We start from the raw sequence: 19,650 nt of genomic DNA, 5'->3' as shown, positions 1-19,650 counted from the left end.
ATACCATCTGAGCCACAGAGCCCCCTGCCCTGTCCTCTCTCCTACACTTCAGGTTCCAATATCCAATACCATCTCCACTTGGGTGTCCAACAGGCAACTTGCTAGTCAGTTCAGAACTGCAGATCCCCCATAAAACCCTGCAGCCTGCTTCTCCCAGCTCTGCCCATCTCAGTCAATGATTCACCCATCTGTGCAAGCCACAAACTTTGCAGTCCTCTTTGTCTCCTCTTTTTTTGTCCCCTCCCCCCGCCATGTCCATCTAGCAGCAAACTGTTGGCTCTGCCTCCAAAACCTACTGCCTCTCTCCTCTCCATGCCACAGTTCTAGCCCAGGCCACTGTGGTTTCTAGCTGGACCAAGGAGCAGCCTCCAAAGGGTCTCCCTGCAGCCGCTCTTAGCCCTGCATATGCTTTTACACAACAGCCAGAGTGATCATTTTAAAACAAGACCATAACAGTTGCAGCTCAAAACCCTGCCAAGGCTTCTGCTCATTACACTTTGGTTTTCATGGTAAGTTCTCAGGGCCTACAAAGCCCTCCATGACCGGGCCCCTGCCTGACTTCTCCTGTTACCCCCTCACCCCAGCTCATTTCTCGTGTGCACAGAACACAGGATCTGCATTTGCTGGCCCTTCTGCCTGGAAAGCCTTCCCCTCCCCTCAATGACACCCAATCCATGGCACACTTCACCCTCCTACCCCTTTATAGCATTTATCACAACTTAGCATTGTCATAAATATTATTTTGTTCATTTATCACCTATTTTTTCCATTGGAAGACCAGCTCCACAAAAGCAAAGGTATGCCGATTTGGTTCACTGCTATAGTCTCAATGCTGAAATGAAGTCAGCACATATCAAGGACTCAATAAATATTTGTTGAATGAATGAATGAGTCCTTTCTCGTTGTTTTATTAGATAAGATCTGCTCTCTTCTAACCCAAGGATGAGTAGCCTACAACCAGAGACACCATCTTGTTCATCTTTTCACCTTCCTACACCTCCTAACCCAGGGGCCAGATACAAGGGCAGGTTCAGGGCTGGATGGCAATCAGGTGACACGATCAATGGGAAGTGCTGCCTGGCCTGCTGTGACGAGAAGGACCTGGAGGCCAGTCTACGTTTAGCATTATTGATTTGTGATGTGTGCCAAGAGCACAAGACGGGGAGTAAATGTGCAATCAGTCCATGGATCCTTGAGGCTGGAGAGAAAGTTGATTGGCAGGGCCGAACAGCTCATTCCCGGCCAGACCAGGTTTGGGAAGCTCGGGAGGCAGATCACTAACCCACGTGGCAGCATATGCCAATGGGCCCCAGGGTCGCAGCTGATGCTGCCCAATCAGCCCTCCGCTCCTGGACAGCCCCTCAAAGGGAATGCTGGCAAGTACAGGTGCCTCCCCACCAGCTCAGCCCACCCATCTTGGCCACTGCTGCACAGCACTAGTGGCTCATGTGGGACACAGAGGCTCAGGGAATGGCCACTTGTCTAGAGCTCTCAGACTTGGGGACAGAAGCAGAACTGGCCTCCTATAACTTACAGTGGGCCATTTTACCCCATTTGACATGACTCTTGGCATCTGCTAAAGAGTTCCTTCCACAGGCAGTTATCCAGGAAGCCCAGTCACTCCTTGCTGCAGACCAGCATGGATGCTCTCAGGAGGGTACACGCAGGCCCTGGGTCACCTTGCTCCCTTTGCCCCAACAGGCACAGAAACAGTGAAGACACCAGAGCCTGTGCTCCATGCCTGCTACCCGGCCACATCTACCTAACCTTTGCCACACTGCTGCCTGCTGCTCTCAGCCATGAGCTCCCTCAGTCTCCGTGCTGACCTGCAGCTCCCATGCTGGACCCCGGCTTCAGCCAGCTGCCGGGGTGGGAGAGGGTGGGGGTTGGGGGCGTCTTGCCCTCACATTCACCCTGGGGACCGGAAAACTGAAACCCCTTCTCCTATGCCTCTCTTTAAAACACAAGTTGACCTCTTCAATCACACTACTTTAGTGACAGAAGCACTTTTCACATCCCCTGAGATTTTTCGCAGCCTCGTTGGGGAGCCAGTCTCAATGCCCCTATTCTCAGGAGGTCGAGGTATGTGCTCTGGTCTCACGTGGGTGAGCAGCCGCAATAAAACTACAGCCCTGTCTCCACTCCAAGAGCAGTGAGCCCTCCTGCACCCACGATGGAGTGCGAGGAAGAAAGAAATAACCAGCCGTGCAAAACCCAGAAAAGGAATCCTTTCTCTCCAGAGATTATGAAATCAAAGAGCGTTTTGTTGCTGCTTGGAAATTCTCTTTATGGCTCGGAGGCCACACAATTCAATAGGGTTTCCATTAGTATTATTATTATTAAAGTTCTTCGTCTAGTTCCTGCCTCCTTCTTTACGAACTTCCACACATACTGTAAAACTCAAGCGTTTACCTGCGCTCACCCTTGGACGCCGCGAGCAGGTCCTGTGGGTTTCCAGCCCCCTCCTGCCGGGGGCTCGGCAGCAAAGCTCCCGCAAAATCTCGAAATCCCGGGCTCTGCGCGGTCACTGAGGGAAGCAGCCCGGCTCTGAACAAGCCCAGGCAAGCCCAGGCGGAGCCGGCTTCTGGGTCCTCCCTCCGGTGCGCGCCACCCGGCCCCGGGGCGGGAGACGCGTCTCTACTGCCGGAGATCCGGGGAGTGGGCGCCCTAGACTGATGAGGCGCCGGCACAGCTCCCACCTGAAAAGGAAAAGGACCCATGTGGACAAAGGAGGAGCGGGTGAGCGCGGCGCCAGCCTGAGCAGGATTGGGTTAGGGGGCGCTGCGGGCACCGGGGTCACGTCGGGGGATGGGGTGTGCGCGCTGCCCGAAGCGCGCAGCAGGGGGACCGCGCGCTCTCGGCCCTAGGGCGGGTCCCCGAGAGAGCGGTCAGGGTCCCGGGCCCCTCTCCCGCCGCCGCTTGGGCTGTGTTTCCCTGGCCATAGCGTCGACTTTGCGTAGCCCCCCTAGCCTCTGCCCGCTGCAGGGTCGTCGGGCGCGCCTCCCGGAGAACATGCCCCGGGCTCCACGGACGTCGTGACCCTTCCGGGGTCTCCTCAACTTCCGCGGCGGGACTGAACGCGGGAGGGCCAGGGGGGCCTGTAAGAAAGCAAACAGAAACACCGGGGTGCTACCGCAATGCTCAGCCCGCCGGCCTCTACTCGGGAAGAGGGAAGTAGAAACCCGCGTCCCAAGCGCGAGTGAGGGAGGCGGCCCGGTTCTGGACCTGTGGTCTCCGCGACATTGACGGCTTAGAGAGCTCGAAAGTCCCACGCAGCTCCCGACTCCAGGAGCCGGCAAAAGGACTTCTGGTGCCAGAAACAGACACCCTGCCGCGGCCACCGCCCGCCTGCCCAGCGCCCCGCCCCCACTCATCGCGCCCCCAAGTTCCGGGGCTGCGGGCCACTGGGGTAACACTACTCAGCGCGTACAGGGGCGCAGGAGGCGGGCGGGGGGGGCACAGTGGGGGCGCAGCGCTCGGGAGCTGGGGACACGGGGTGAGCGGTGGGAGGTCGGCTCAACTGGGGGTCGGGTGCAGTCCCTCCGCACCCGCGACTAAGTTTCCCTGAGACACAAACGCGGATGCAGTCTTCGAGGTCCGCGCCTCTGGTTTCTCGCCGTTTCCACACTGCCCTGCGCGTGGGCGGGACGTGCTGAGGGTCAGAGGGGACCCACGTGCAGGGGTGGCCATGAAGATCCCCTCCGCTGTGGGGAAGGGGCTCCCCAGCCACCGTTGTAGATGCCCACCCAGTCCGACATAGTCCGGAACTCGGGACCCTTGGGATACAAGCTACCCTGAGGTCCGCCGCGCCCAGGTTGAAGGGACGGAGTCCCCCGGGCCTCCCCTGCCCTGGGTGTTGTTGCAGGATAGAAATCGCTTCATCAGAAGGAAACCCTCGTCGCAGACTCACATTCTCACACAGTTGCAGGACTCAGCGTGATGCGCCAGAAACCTGGCAGACAGAGCCTCCTCCACCGGGGCTAGACTGAAGGGCCAAGGTCTCCTTGGCCTAATGGGGCCACGGCTCCCAACAGTGAGCGCTGGAGACCATTCATCTTGCACCGGGATAAAATGGCCCGTGTGTGTGTGTGTGTGTGTGTGTGTGTGTGTGTGTGTGTGTTTGGGGGGGTGGGGCGCGGCTCTGTCCCGGTGTGTGATCACATTTGCACACACTGGAGGGAGCACGGGAGGCCAGGTGTGAGCTGCCCCATTTGAGGGATGACAGTTCAGAGGCCGACAGGGATGAGTCTGTGTGGAGCCCATGTTGCCCAGACTTTTCCAGGGATTCTAGAACAGAGAAGGAGAAAGCCAGACAGCAGGTGAGAAGGTCCTGGTGCAGGTGCATGGCTGCTGGTTGGCCTACCTTTTCCCACACCAGCAGTGAGGGGGGTGTTATCCCATGGGGTAGATGGGGTGAAGAAGGCCTCCGCAGATTCTCAAAACTGGGAGGATTAAACAAGGTAGATGACCGTGGAGGCAGCACATGGTGATGGAAGGAGGAAAAGGGGGTTTTAATCTCGACTTGCTGTGTGACCTGGGACAATCATAGTAGCTAACTGGCACTGAGTGCTCAGTGCGCCAGGCATCGGCCTAAACCCTCCCCCAGGTAATCTCATCCATCCTCAAAACAGTTCCTTGAGACAGGTACTAGCACTGCCCATTGACAGGTGAGGAAATCGAGGACCAGAAAGGGAAATTTGGCCACCACCAAAAGGAGAGTAGGGTTCTTCGAACCAGGAACCAAATCCATGCCTTTCAGATTCCAAGCTTCACTCCTTAAGCACCTGCCATCCTTCCTCAACTTAGCAAATTGCTTAACCTCTCCAAGCATGGGTATCCTCATGTGTACAGAAGCTTCAGGCTCATGGTATGGATTCAATAAATGTTATGGAATGAATGACTGAAACCCCACCCCTCAGGCTAACTGTAAGGCCTGTACTAGATACAGTCCTATACAGGGCAGGCACTGTCATGCATTCAAAAGCTCATCTAAGGAACCCCTGGAGTGCAAGGCTGCGAGGAAGCTTTAGTTCTCTGCTCCATGCACACAGCAGCCCCTAGGAACAGCAGACACATAGGAGCGTTCCCATCTAAGAGCCCCTGTCCTCACTGGCCCATTTTTATTTTCCTGTCAGAGCCACCAAAATACCTTGACCTGGGCAGCTAATAAATGAATACACTTTGGAGGCAGCAGTCCCTGGCAACTAGACAATTTGAAGTAACCATATTCTGAATCACTTTTCTAACCAGAAAGGCCAAAACATACCCAGGCATCATTTTTTTTTTTTTTCACTTTAAGCATTTTGTGTAACTGAGGACTGTTTTTACAAAGACCGTTCTATATACCAAAGTCTGTCTCCTCTCCCCAGCCCCTCCAGGTGCAAGGACACCAAGCCCATCTGTATTTCCTCTAGAACACATCCAGTACCCGGACATACACACACCTCTAATTTATAAGCTGAGGGGGGCTATGGAGAAAGGGGGTAAGGATGTATAATCAATAAGCTTCAACTTAGGTGCCCACACCCCTGGACACAGCTACAAAGCAGTGCACCCCAGAGGCCTTCAGGTCTTAAATTTAACCCCAGAAGCCCAAGGAGTCCTGCTCCCCAGTAAATGTGAAAAAAAAAGAAAAGAAAAAAAAAGGATAACAAAGTCCTGGGATTTGATCATGGTGATCATTGTGCAATTTTGTGAATATACTAAAACCCATTAAATTGTGCACTTTTAAATGGTGACATTTGTGGTATGTGAGTTATATCTCAGCAGAGAAAAAAAAGGAGGCACCATTCTTCCTTACTGGCTAAAAGTACATGGCATGAACTCAGCAAGTGCATAGAGAGCCCCGCACTCTTGAGAAACGCTAACTCCCCCGACAGAAAATTTACTCCGGCTGTAGGTAACACAGTAGGGTCAGGCTTCTTATGGCTACAGCCGTTCCCTGCAGGGGCCTGGCTGCAGGGCCCAGTGGCTAAGAGGCTGAGGCAGCCTGCCTCTTACACCCCTGAAGACAAGACTCAGGGACACAGGGGCCCTGGACTGGACCCTGCTGGAGAAAGCGGTTTTTCAGGGACGGCCTTTCTTCACTGTAGCTCTGACATCAGAGGATAACTTGGTGGGGTGATGGTGGATGGGCCAGGTGTGTGTGTGTGTGTGTGTGTGTGTGTGTGTGTGTGTGTGGAGCATGTGGGGGTGCTCCAGGGAGCCCACCTAGCCCTTACAAAGCCCTGGTGTCACCAAGCGTAATTTTCAAGGCCCCGTCTCTCACTAAGGAAGCCCAACTAGACTTGCTGGGCTGGTGAAGAAATTACCCCCAGATTAACAATAAATAAATGTAAGATGTTAAGATGCTGTACGAAGGGGAGAATTACATTGAAGTACCTACTCATTGCTACGCTGACTGGGTATTTTAGCTAAACATAGCTTTATAGTTCCATTTATTCTCCTGAAGTTGCTTTTTGGCTTATGCATCGAATCAACCTTTTTCCTAATTGAGGACAGAGAGAGGTCAACTTATTCTTGTGTGATATCTATCTATGGATCAATTGACCAGTAGCTATCCAATACATACACATCCATGCATTATTTAGCCACCATTTATCAAGTCCTCATTACATACATTATGCACTGTTACGTGTTTTGCAGACTCGTTCTCATTTGATCCTCCAGCAGTTCTGTAAAATCCCTGGTATTATGCCTGTTTAGCAGGTGACAAACTGAGTCTCAAAGAGGCCTCCGTCCCACATCCTTGTCTCGGGTCGTTCAGCAGAGGCCCAAATCCCTGAACTTGGGATTTGGACCTCTGCTGAATCCCAAAGGCAGGGCCGTTGTCCTCAGAACACAGGGCCACTGTTTGACAAAGGCATGGGCACAGGAGGAAACCCCTCCATTTTTATCAGAATAAGTAAAAACTCCCCTACCTTGAGTCCAGAGAAGTGAGACTTGCCCAGATCTGTTTGCTGCCTGCAGCTTTCGTAAATACACATAATTGGTATTTCCCATTTCTCCAGCTCAGAGAGGAAAATAAGACCAGTTTTCTTTTAATGTCCAAACTGATGATGGCCCTAACCTGCCATCTTAAGGACTGTGGGAAGCAGCATCTCACCCCAAGGCTCCTGTGCTGGGTACCACCCCCACTGTCTCTTCAGAAGAGATCTAAGGCAGTCAGGTCGCTGGTCTGCTGCTTTCTTTCCCCTGGTGAGGTTGGGTGGAATGATGGAGGAGGATGTCTTCCTCTGTCAGACAGGGCCAACCCACAGCCTTCAATGTCACAGCTTTTTGGCCACGAGTCTTGCTGACTCACATATTGGATTATTGCAACCAACACTTACATTGCAGGGGGAGGGGGCGGGGGATCTCCCTTGGCTAGACCTGGGCCCAAGTGCTTTACCTCATCTAATCCTCATAAAAACCTCAAGCTTTTATCATCCCCATCTTATGGATGAAGAAACTGAGGCCCGGACAGGTTCGATAACTTGCCCAAGGTCATACCACTAGTCAGCAGCAGAGCTGGGATGTGAGCCTGGGTGGTCCGGCTCCAGAGTCTGCCATCAACCCCTATATATGCTATGGTGGCCCCTTGGGACCAGGGCACAGAATCCACCCCTTTCTCTAGGAGTTCCTACTCCTTGGGGTTGGCTTCAGATGACTCGTTCCCCAAACACCTCACCCTCTGAGGTGCATTCCTTCCTGTGCGCTGACTTCATCGGGGTCATCCCAGTCCATTCCAGATGGTCCAAAGTTCTGAGACTCCACCCTCTCCTTCCCCAAGGCTTATTGGCCCCATTGCAACTTTCCAAACACCTTCCCAACAATCTTCACGTTCCCCTGGGGGAGGGGGCACAGCTCTACCTGGCCACAGCCCTTCCTCAGTCAAACGTTTCCAGTCTTATCCTATCCCCAGAACCCAGTGTCAAAGGGACCCTTGGGTGGTTCTTCCCAGGACAAAAAAGGAGTACTCCAAGACAGCTCCATGACCACTGCCAGAAATCGAGGCAGCACACTTTTCTCTCGTTAAATCAAAAGTTACATTCTGCCTCACCAGGTGCTACCGCATAAGATATATGATAATATGTATATTATATAATCTGTGTAATACATGTCATACTATGTATGTATATTGCTCCAGATTGATGGTTCTTAACCTTTTTGTGTCACATAATCCTTTGAGAATCTGACGAAAAGCTATTAACCCTTTCCAAGAAAAAAAAACCCAACAACTTGCATCACGTAAAATTTTACTCACAATTTCAGAAGATTTCTTGACTGCCTCCTCCTTACCCCTCCGCCCAACAAACGTAAAAGGTTAAAGTTAGTGTGGTATACTGCCCTTTAGAACTGTCTGTGGCAGTGGAAGTGTCCCGTGTCTTTGCTGTCCAATATGGTAGCCACTGGCCACATGTGACTATTGGGTTTTAGTAATTAAATGAGATGTAGAATCCAGTTCCTTCCTCATCTCATTGGCACGTGTGGCTAATGGCTACTGTACTGGACAGTGCAGCTCTAAAGTCTACCCTGAATTAAATCAGAGCATCAGAAAATTGCAAGCCTGGGCCATGTCACCTATTGGCTTGCCATGTCACCTACTGGCGCACTGTGCTTACTCAAGGACACTGTTCATTACACGAAGCATAATCGGTATTGACAGGAGTCTCCATGGCAATCCACTTTTGGTGTGTGAGATCCCCAAATGCAACCTGGTAGAGACTCTTCTTTGGTCACCAAATTGTCCTTTCAATGAGTTGAGGGCCAAAGGCCTTTCAATATCAAGCCAGCCAATGAGCTCTGGTTATGATGCTACAGTCTGAGCATGTGCACACGAATGGTGTTTGAAAGGTAGTGTGACTGAGTTTGGGAAAAATATTGTGGAAGGTGGGATGGGTCACTTGTGCTGGGCAGCCCAGTGCTGAATGCCTGGCAATTCCCGGTAGGACCAGGACTAGATGTGGTTGGCCTCCTAGACTAATGGCCTGGAGGCTATCTGTCTGCAGTCACTGGAGACAAGAGGACAGGTCCCCTGGTCCTGTAGCTGTACCTGCTAAGACCTATGGCAGAAGGGATGGGCCTCCCCTGAGCCTGTGAGGTTCTCAGAACCCAAAGGCTGCTTGGCCAGTGCCCACCCACTTAGCCACCTGAGTCCAAGTCTGACAGATTGTCCTTCTTGCCCTCTGGGTCTAGGGAGGCAGCACGGAAGTTGCTTCTGTTCTACTCCTACCTGGTCAAAGTCACCGATGACCTCCATGTTGCTAAATCCAATGGTCAATTCCTAGTCTCCATTTCTCTTGACCTGTCGGCATCATTTGACACAGCTACTCCCTGACTGTTGAAACTCCTTTCTCCCTTTCCATTTGGATTTTTGGATACCCCTGTCTCTTGGTTCTCACCTACTTCACTGATTACTCCCTCTCAGCCTTCTCTGCTGGTTCCTCTCCTACCCCCCACCATCTCTGTGGTGGAAGACCGCAGGGGTCAGTCCACCTACACTCCCTCCCTGAGTGGTTTCATCCAGCCTATGGCTTGTCAGCCACATCTGTACACTGAAGACTCCCAAGTAGACATCTGCAGCCACAATCTCTCAGCTGACCTCCCGACTCTGATAGCCAATTGCCAATTCAAAGGTTCATCGATGTGTAATGGGAATCTGGAAACATGATATATCCCAAACTAAACTCCTGATTGCACCCCAACTCCCCAGACCGCTCCTCTGAAGTCATTTCTACACACAGTAACCCCATCCTTCCAGCGCTCTGGCAAAAATCCTTGCAATCCATCCTTGACGTCTTCTCTCTTCCCCCACATCCAGTCCATCAGCATAGTCTGCTGCCTCCACCTTCAAAACATGGCCAGAATCTAGACCCTTCTCTGCTTTTTCTCATCACATCCATTGCTTCCATTCTTGTCCAAGCCACTACCATCCTCTTACTTGGATGACTGCCACAGTCTCCTAACCAGTTTCTCTTGGCCCTCGCTCCCCAAAGTTGATCCTCAACGCAGCATCCAGGAGTGACCTTTCAGAATGAAGTCTGATTGCATCACTCCTCTGCTCAGAACCCTCCAGTGGCTCCTTACCTGGCTCAGAGTCAAAGCCAAAGTCCCTTTGTGGCCTAAAAAGCTCGAATAAACCAGCCCCCCAGCTGGCTCTTGACTTCACTTCTTACTACTCTCTCTTGCTGACTCAGTTCCAGCCACACTGGCCTCCTTGCTGCTCTTGGGATACAACAAGAAGTCCACTCCCCTTCCCTGAGAACAAGACCTGGGCTTTGAGGTCGTGGAGTGGGGATGCTGTAGGAATGCTGAGGACAGGTGGGGCCCTCATGAAACAGGGCAGATGTTGCACAGTAGTTAGTAGAATGGGCGCCACCCCCCCTATGATAAGTGTATTCTAAAGGACAGCTGAGGTCAACAGAGAAAGCCAGAAAGAAAGGCATCCAGATGCTAGATACACAAATATTCCCAACATGGTACCAGGGGGACGACTCTCACGAACGATGCAAGTTGTTATCCTGCGTGGAACCCCTTTTCTCTGCGCAGCCACACCAACACATGTCCTTATTCTTTATGGCAGATCCTACCAAAGTCTATATTTGCAGTCTTTGAGCCTTTCATTGTAGTTAGCCACAGACCAGCATTACCCATGCCTTCCTATAAATAGGAATAATGCTTAGCACAGCCCCCAGAAAACTGTGTGCTGCAAGGATCCGGATTCCTGGCCGGAAGAGATAAAGGGCACTCACTGGACTTTTTTGCTGGAGCTGTGTCTGTTCCACGAGCCTGGAAGGAAAGCCTTGGGAGAGCAGCCACTTTAGGCCTCCAGAGACCTAGAGACGCAAAGCAGTTACGAAAACCAAACCAATTCCAGGGCCAGGCATGCAGGGAGGCGGCCTGCGGGCCCTGGCAGGTCTGCTCTGGTGTTGTTCACTGGCCTGCTCTCCCAAGGGTGATTTTGCCAGTAGGAAGCTCTCCTTTGAGTTAAGGCATTGCAGTCTCTGGGAAATGCCTGAGAGAGCTGAGACCTTCCAGAGGCCTATGTGCACAGGTATCCCCAGCAGAATGTGCAAACTTCTAAGGTAGGAGAGGGAGGCAGGTCAGACACAACCCAGACATCGTGCTCAGGTCGCCAGGCTGAGCAGAAGCGCTCACTAGAGGCTTCTCGGTGACGTGGGGTCCCTTTGAGCCTATGGGGAAGCCAGGGAGGCCAGTGGGGTGCAGGCAGTGGGGGAGCATCAAAGACAGGCTTGGCCCAGGTCACAATTTTATCATGAGCCAGCCCTATCTTACCCTCCTGTTCTAAAGAAAACCCAAATTTGTAGTTTTTAAACAAAACCACTTATGCCTGGTCCACTGTTGTGAAATAAGCACATTTGTGACACAGAAGGAAGCCTGGTGTCTTTGAGACCTTGAACAGACTATTTACAATATTCAGGCTGCAGGACACGGTGACTTTCAGACCACAAGGGACAACGCCTTGCGTGTGGCAGGGACTGTCAGAGACCATGAGACACCCAGGCCACCGCCACATCTTAGGGGACCTGGGAGTTTACAAAATGAAGTCATGTCAAACCTGAGTTAGAGAAATGCGTATTCTAAACACTTATGCTTTTCACACACACAACACAAATACAAGAGGATCGGGCTATTGACTAGAAAGGATATAAAAAATCTCAAGGCGCTTTTCGAACGTGAAGCTCAGGCCAAAAGCCCCCCCTCCCCCAGCTGATAGACACCAGAGCAAGTTACCCCGAGAAAGCAAGTGACGGGTACTGCAGTAGGGACCTGAGGCCCGGGACTGGATAGCTCAGCTGGCCATGCTCCTAAACTCAAGTGACCCAGCACACTGGCCACTGCCCGTGTCCACTCGTGACTTGGTTCAAGGAGAAAGGAGGAAAAGGCAGATCTGGGACTGTCAACTCTATCACTGAGAAGGGACCCGTCTCTCTTGGTACTTTGCCACCCTGTTGTCATACAGTGAAACAACGTTGAATCTTAAAGGCAGGGGCCATACCTTGTTCTACGTGTACCTAGTCACAGCTCCAATGCTCAGGTCAGTGGATGCCCAATCAATATTGGTTGGGTTGAATGAAATTATCAAGAAGGTGCTGTCAAGAATTCTTTGGGCGATATAATCATCTTTCACTGCCAGAGAGTCAAAAAGCTGTGGGTTGCCTATTGGTCCCATTTGAGACAGCCCTAGAGGTTAACTTTTTCCACCTCTGTCAAGTCAACCTAAACGCCACCTACATCTTAACAAGAGGTCTGGCAGCTCTCCCGTTCTGCGGCAATGAGCTTCACAAGCATATGCTGTGCACACATGAACACCACACAGCCCTCAACTGGAGAACCAAGAAGTTACCACCTGGGTATAACGTGCAACCTATAAAGCATATTGGACCACAGAGAAGACCGGTAATCTCATAATACGTACAGGAAAACGGGCTGTCTTCTAGATCACCACAGTAATTCACCTCCAAGGTGCTGGAGGTCATGAGTATACAGCATGTTAGTTTTAAGGGTATTCAGATTGGTCCTATTCGTAACACCAAATCGGCAAAAGAGGGAACTCATTGGGCACAAAAGTGAGTTGAGACTATGACTAGAAACCCACAAACAAGGACAGAAAGACAGATCATCGAGAGAGGATGGTGGGCAAAGAATGAGACCAAACCCCATGGCTGATCCACGTGGACATGTGTCTGGATTTGTTACTGTCGTTCTGCAACATTTCCCAAGCTGGGGGTGGGCACAAGGCCCGACCTGAAACCCCAGGGTGGCCTGGACGTCTTGCAAATGGATGAGAGTGCGCAGTTTAGCATTGCTGGTGGGCTGTCCCTTCTGTCCTTTGCCACACAAGGATGGTCAGCCCTCCTTGGGAATATTGGTAAACGTCCTCAGGTAATAGATGTACAAGTGACTAACCCAGCCTAGTCTAAGAAATGAGAACAATAGCAAAAGCCACAGCACACCCCTCAGTAGCATGTTCAACAGAGTTTTGTGAGAGGCCCAAATGAAATGTGGGGTGACCTAGGAGGTGACACACATCCTGAATGGCAGGGACATTTCTAAGCAAATTTCTGCTTTTATTAGTCGAAACAAAATCCTGAAAAACTCTTCAACCTGAACACATGGAATCATATAAAACTAAACACCCCTTTCCATAAACTGCCCTGCCCTACGGTGACCAGCTGGGTTTCCTTTCCGCGTCCTAAGGAGCCCTCTGCTGGAAGAAGCGTGAATCACAACACTAATAACCTGACCCGGAGATGCCAGGCTCAAGGGGCCCGTTTCCCAGAACTGAAAAGAGGAGGAACTATAAAAGAAGCCCCATGTTTTCTCCCCTTGGCACTTTGCCTGGTGAGAGTTGTGGACCAGAGGTGCTGCAGACCTGCTCACAGGCAGTGTTCAGTCCCGGAGGTACTGTCTGATGTTCTCTTTCTTAGGTTTTGCCCATGGTTCCTAGGACCCCTGGTCCGAATTACCTCCTGGCCCCCAATTTCCTTACCTTGTCCTATTTCACCTGAGTCAGGGTTCCCGATAGGTCCAGCACTGATGACTTCATCCGTGTCTCACATGCCAGGTTAGAACATGTCCCCAGGACTCTCAGGTCTGCCCTGAGTTTCCTGTGTCCTTGGGTAAATTGGTTCACCTCTGGGCCTCTCTGTCCTCATCTCTGAGCTTGGGGCTTGGACCAGATGATTCCTAAGTATTTTTCCTTCATGGGGCTAACGTTTACATGCAAAGAGGAAAGACAGGCTCTGATCCTTAATCATATCCGCAGAGAATGAGAACAGCCGAGAAACTGCTGACTCTGCACTAGATGAAAAGCGAAAATGGTCAGTGGGGAAGTGCCAGGGGTTGGGATCTTGCCCTGGGGCACCTGGGATCCCAGCAGCCTTGAAACCTTTTCCACTGTCCCCCACCTGTGCCCCTGATACTCCCTGTCTTCAGGATGCTGGGTGCTGCCTTCTAGCAGGTGAGCACCATCAATGTCCCATTTCCACCTGACAACCAGGCCCACCCGTTTGTTCTCCTGGCCCTCACCCTCTCCTTATACCTTTGTCCCTGGAGGAGCCGCAAGGACTCCAGGGCTGGCCAGTTGGCTCTGCCTGGAGGGTGCAGACCGTCTGCTGGAGAGCCGCCCATCCCCATGTCCTTGGCAGGGAGACTGGCAGCTGTAGTGCTGTTCCTGTCCCAGGCTGAGCGCGAGGGCTCCGGGTGTCAGTCCTGGGGCAGCTGCAGACCTGGGCAAGCCTAAAAGTCTGATGACATCAGCTTGGGGCAGGGTCTGCAGCTTCGAGATCCCTGCCATCTCTGCTCACTTTCTGATACCCCTCTCCCTCCCCCTCAGAGGGCTGCCTCCAAGGGGGAGACACTCAAGTGAATGACAGGAAGCAGCAGCCACCAGTGCTGAGCCTCTTCCCGCAGAAGTCCAGGGTCCAGGACAGTGAGAGGCATCAGTCTCTGAACTGTCTCAACCGTGAACAGCCCCACAAGAACAGGCTCAGGTGCACAGCGTGACATCACCTCCCATCTTGCTGGGAGACAAGGCTTTTGCCAGAAACAGGCCCCTGGGGACAAGTCAGGCAGCGTTTTCACGATGCTGGCATAAATGAAGACCTGCACAAAGGCTTCTATTCTGGGCAGAAGGTGCTGTCTGGACCCCCTGAGACTGCCCTCAGGCCGCTGGCTCCTGCCACCTATGACCCTCACATCACTCAGGAGGGGTCAGCAGATTCAGGACCCCACCCATATTTGCTGGCTCAGCTTCCCTCTGCAGGAGAAGCTGGACACTCTCCACATCCAACTTTAACCTTCTGCAACCAACTCCATGACACCTGGAAAAAAACCTTCCTCCTGCTGTCTTTGTGCCTTAATCTGTCTCCGTAGGCTGCGCCAGAAACCCTGAAGGGGCGCATTCAAGAATGTGGTCCGAGAAGGTCCCTTTGCCCTTACCAAAAGGATGCCTATGTTGGGAGTCCCTTCCTTACCTGCCCACTAGAAAGGCTGCCTCACTTACAAGCTGGCGTTCACGATGCAGACAGAGCAGGAGCGCCAAAGCCAGGCCCCGGACACAGCTCCCCTTGGCTGCTCTCGAAGCCTTCACCTCCCAACCCTTCTGAGGTGCCGTGCGCCCATCGTTCTTCTATGGAGGTTTCCAAACATCACGCCCCACACTTGGTGGGTGCTCAGGACCTAAATGCCTGTGAAAATGGCCCATCCAAGGATGCAGGAGGCCGGCTGGTCCAAGAGCCCAGTTTGTTATCCTTCCCGCCCAGAAAGGCTGCCTCCGGCCTCAGCCCTCAACTCTGATGAAGTAGAGTCATGAAGAAAGGGTTGTATAAATAAAACCAGAGACTCGCTCCCTGCACCAATCAGGCACGGGGTCCTGTGTCAGCGCTGGGGGACGCGCGCGGCTGAGGCGCCAGCCCGCCCAGAGCAGTGGTGCAGGGCGTCCGCAGCAGCCAGCACTGCTGAGTTGGCCCCGGGTGGCCGGGAGGGCGGGGGAGGGCCTGCCGCGGCTTGGGTTCCCACCGCTCCTGCGCAAAGAGACCTGGGGAGCTGGCAGTAAGGGCTGGGCCCGCCAAGGCTGGGGCAGTTGATGGGGTGGGAGGGGAGAGAGCGGGAGAAGCCCTGAGTCAGCACTGGTGCATTGCTGGTGCTCAGCCTTGGACAAGAGGCACCCCTCCACAACAGGCCCTCCAGGCACACACCCTACGTAACTCAGGGACCAGCTCCAGCCTCAGTTTTCCTCTCAGCAATTCCTGGACTATAATGCATCCTGCTCTGAGTCCTCCGGGGGGACAGCAAGATACAGAATTCTTTTTAAAGACCAGCTCAGGCCCATGTCACTGTGGGGTCAGGCACAGGCCATAGGGATCTGACCCGTGGGCCAGGCAGGCGACAGTCTTTTCCTCATTCCCATCCTCCTGCGACCCCATGGCTCGTGGGTCTAACTTGGGGGCCCTGGGGGATGTGGTGATTGTCACCAGTTGTGCTGGATTTTCTGTGTGACAAAACCTGGGAAACACTGGCCCCTTGCTCGCCTGGGCCAGCTCTTGTCTCACCAGCTTCTTGGCAGCTGGCTTCCCCATTCTGCCCCAGAGATGAAAGCATCCAGGGACCTACAGGGGCTGAGGCCCTCCCCTACCTGTCTGTCCCTGAGGGTCTGGTGTCACCTTGGCTCCTTTGTCCCCAACTGCCTTGATGTGTTCCCCTTGGCCTAGACAGTGTCTACTGAGAGAAGCTTGTAGGAGCCCCTTGTTCAGCTCAGACTGGCAGTGTGTGTAGTTCACTTTACAAGCCCCAGAGAGGTCAGAGCGCTGGGCTCAGGGGTCACCTGCTCCCCCTCAGAGCACATTTGTGAAGTTCCTGTCTCAGCTGATCTCCTCACAGGGGACAGAGACTGATGGACACAGATAGGATGCTGGGGGCCAACAGCAACATTTGCTTTGCAGCCACTGACAAGAGGCCCATCTTGTCAGATATAAAGGAATTAATTCCAGGCTGGGCAGGGAGGCACGGATTGGGACAGGAGTTTGCCAGGCATTCCAGCTCCATTCTCTCACTCCCAAGGTTGGCAAAGCCACTGACACTTCCATCTCATTCATGAGGAGAAACTCATCATTTGTCCAAAGGACACATCCTAGCATCTTCCTGGGGGGCTTGGGGGAGGGGACAAATCCTGCCTCATGCATAAATGCGGCTCCATCTTCAGCCCCACAGAGGATACTAACCTCAAAAAACCCTAGCACGTGGGACCCCAACGACTCGTCTGGGTGTACCAGGCTGGAAGTCTTTCGTATTTAAGGATGTTAGTCTAGAAATAGAAGATTGCTGCATATCACTCAAGGGACTCTGCAAACACACACCACAGGTTGTGAGCAGAGGTCAAAGACAGCTTTAAATACACAGGGAATGTATAAGAAAATGGATGGAGCTGGACAAAGGGCTATGAGGGACAGAATGGGGCTTTTGAAAGTAGAGAAGCAGACAGACACTCCTAATTTGGGGGACGAAGGTTGCTGTCACCGGCAGAGTGGTTGTCCAGTCTAGGTAACAATGCAGTCTAAGACCCTACACCATATTTGTCTATGAGCCTGCTTTTCCCCAAATGCAGACAAAGGGTTTGATCGGAGCACGTCTCCTGGCCCAAGGAGCTGCAACTCCAGCAGCCCCTGCTGAGGGCAGGCAGGGGGTTCTAGGGTTGAGCCTAAAGTCCAGCTTCTGTCCACAGCAAGAACCAAAGCACCAGCGGGAACCCTCAGAGGTCATGGCACGTTGCCAGCCTCAGCCCCGTTGCTGTTTCAGGGGCTGGCACGGATAATTTATACCTGAGAGGTTAGAGCTGATTTATTGTGAGACCTCAATTTATTTGTTTTTATTGTTTTGGTAAAAAGATACCTTTTTGCTTTAGGAGGAATTTCAAGGAGCTTAGCCCTTCCAGTGCCTGGGACCACCTGGGCAGATGCCACCATTGGCCCTGCATGACATCACCCCTAATGCAGACCCTGATCCAAGCACTGCATGTCTGGGAATGCCACGTCAGCAGTGCCAGCCTGGGAGCTCCTCCAGCCGGCACCTACTGAGGCAGCAACTGGCTTTGGGGAGGTCCTTTGGCGGGTGAGGAGGAGTTTGCATCCCCCCAACCCAGACCAGGGCCAGACGCCTAGGGCTGCTTGGGCATTTCCGCAGAAAGAGGCAAGGCCGAAGTGTGCTTTCTGCTGCTTCTGTGCAATCCCCATCCAGATGAGCCCCTTTATGGAGTTCGCCCCCCCCCCCACTCTCCCCACTACAGCAACACCATTCAACACCGACTAACACAGACTGGAGTTCATCTCTTCTCAAGTGCTGCAGCCTCTCTCTGCCTCTGCGGTGGCAAATCATTGTTTGGAGTTTCCCTCCAAAGCTCATCTCAGTAGACCCAAATGAATAAAAACTCCACCCCTAATTAATAAGGCAGTGAAGGCCTAGTCTGTGTCCCCAGGGTTCAAGCCAGGCTGGCAAGATCACAGCGGAGATCACACCGAATTCTCCAGCCCGATTTCACACGGCTCAGGGAGCCAGTCTACCAGAAGCAAACACGCGCCAAGGCAAGGGACTCAGCTCAAACTCATCAGTAAGTCGGTGGGGTCCTCCGCCCCAAGCCGGTGGGAGGGAAACCAACCCAAAGTAAGGTCCTGATGGTGCTTTGAATTTTGCCGGGGGCTGAGCGCTCCCCAGTCCGAGGGACCCAACAGGCTGACCCGAGCGTGGGTATCACTTTCCCTCCTCCTTTTCCTCCTCCCTCCTCCCGCCGAGGCTGCTGTAGCCGTTCTGCAGTCACTTGAAGGAGAAAGATTTCGCAGTACGGCATTCTTAAAGCTGCAGTGTCCAAATTCTCCTTCAAACCCCCGAGTGTCACGGACGCCCGCTCACTTACTGGGATCCTCTGCAGAGGGTGGGTGGGCAAGGAGATGGAGGACAGGGGTCTTGAAGAAGCCAGGCGGGTGGGAATCGGAGGCTCAGACTCCAGCAAGGGTGCAGAGGAGAGGCGGGCTGCACCGCGGTAACCTCTGCAGTTAACCAGGTTGCTGGGACCGCAGCAGGACTGCAATGGAGGAGAATTATTTTATATATATATATATATTTTTAATCATAAAACCCCCACCGAAATATGCTCCACAAACTTATATTCTTTGTAGCTTAATTAAACCACAACGTGCAAACCAACATGAGAAAGAAACCCATTTGAAAATAATAACTCGAACAGCATTTTAAAATTGTTTTTGAAAAATTGACTCCAGTGAGAAACTGACTCAGCTCTCCCCACACTAAGCGCCGGAAATCCAGGCAGGGAAAGACCTGGATGAAGTTCATGGAGCCCAGAGTTCCTGCAAAGTGCAGGGAGAGGACTAGAGCTTCTTAGCACAGAAAGCTTTTGAAAACCCCAGGGAAAAGGGATCTTTCTGCCCACGACCAAAGGAGTGGGGAAAATGAGCGGATCTAGCCTCAAGATACCCACACACCCCTCCCTAAAAGTTACCTCTCTCCTGTGCTCAGCAGTCGTCCTGCCCGGATGCCGGCAAGTTGCAGACTGCTGCTGGGGAGGCAGGACCCAAAATAAGAAGTGTCAGCTGGGTCCCTGCACCGAAATGATGCCGGGAGTCAACACTGCAGGAGGCGAGGATGGTCTCTCCCCATCCCCCCGGTTTAATTTAAACCTCTGACACTGCAAGATGCCCGCTCCTACTGAGACACATCTCCAAAGACCGTCCTCCCGCCCCACACTCCCTCACAGCCAGGTCCAAGGCTTTGCTCCACCTCCCACATTGGTTCACCTAAGATGCTTTTCTTGCTCAAAAAGGAGACCTGGACTGCAGAATTCTTAATCCCTTCCTTTGTGGGACCCCATTTTGGAGAAGGTGCGACTTGTTCAGAAGTTTGAGAATTACAGCCTGATGCCCAGGAAGGAACAGGGGTGTGAAGGACGGTCTGCTTTGCTTCAGACAAGTCCACGTTATCACTTTACTAAAAGAGGACAGAGGTAGACCCAGGGCAAAGAGAACAGAAAAATTCCTCTCTGTCTGCCGGCAAATTTTCAACAGTATGGGAAACCTCTCTTTTTGCTTTTCTTCAAGAAAACCCCATTTAAAAGATGTGCATGTGGGGTGAAATGTA

The 19,650-nt window shown here is 52.6% G+C and overlaps 1 long non-coding RNA gene across 2 annotated transcripts in view; it reads right to left on the bottom strand.

Annotated features, from left to right (window-relative positions):
• LOC109455311 (uncharacterized) overlaps positions 1–19,126 on the bottom strand; it is a 37,830-nt gene extending 18,704 nt beyond the window's left edge. For both annotated transcript variants that reach the window (XR_002138625.2, XR_002138626.2), the window contains exons 1-3: positions 19,016–19,126; positions 18,413–18,580; positions 2,413–2,699 (exon numbers count right to left, since the gene is read on the bottom strand). This is a non-coding gene — a long non-coding RNA (uncharacterized LOC109455311). The remainder of the gene's footprint in view (positions 1–2,412; positions 2,700–18,412; positions 18,581–19,015) is intronic.
• Positions 19,127–19,650: the final 524 nt, after the last annotated feature.

Source organism: Rhinolophus sinicus, linkage group LG06 (assembly GCF_036562045.2).
Source record: "Rhinolophus sinicus isolate RSC01 linkage group LG06, ASM3656204v1, whole genome shotgun sequence".
NCBI lineage: Eukaryota > Metazoa > Chordata > Mammalia > Chiroptera > Rhinolophidae > Rhinolophus > Rhinolophus sinicus.
The sequence above is the reverse complement of the archived record's forward strand: the minus strand, read 5'-3'. Positions and strand labels throughout refer to the sequence as shown.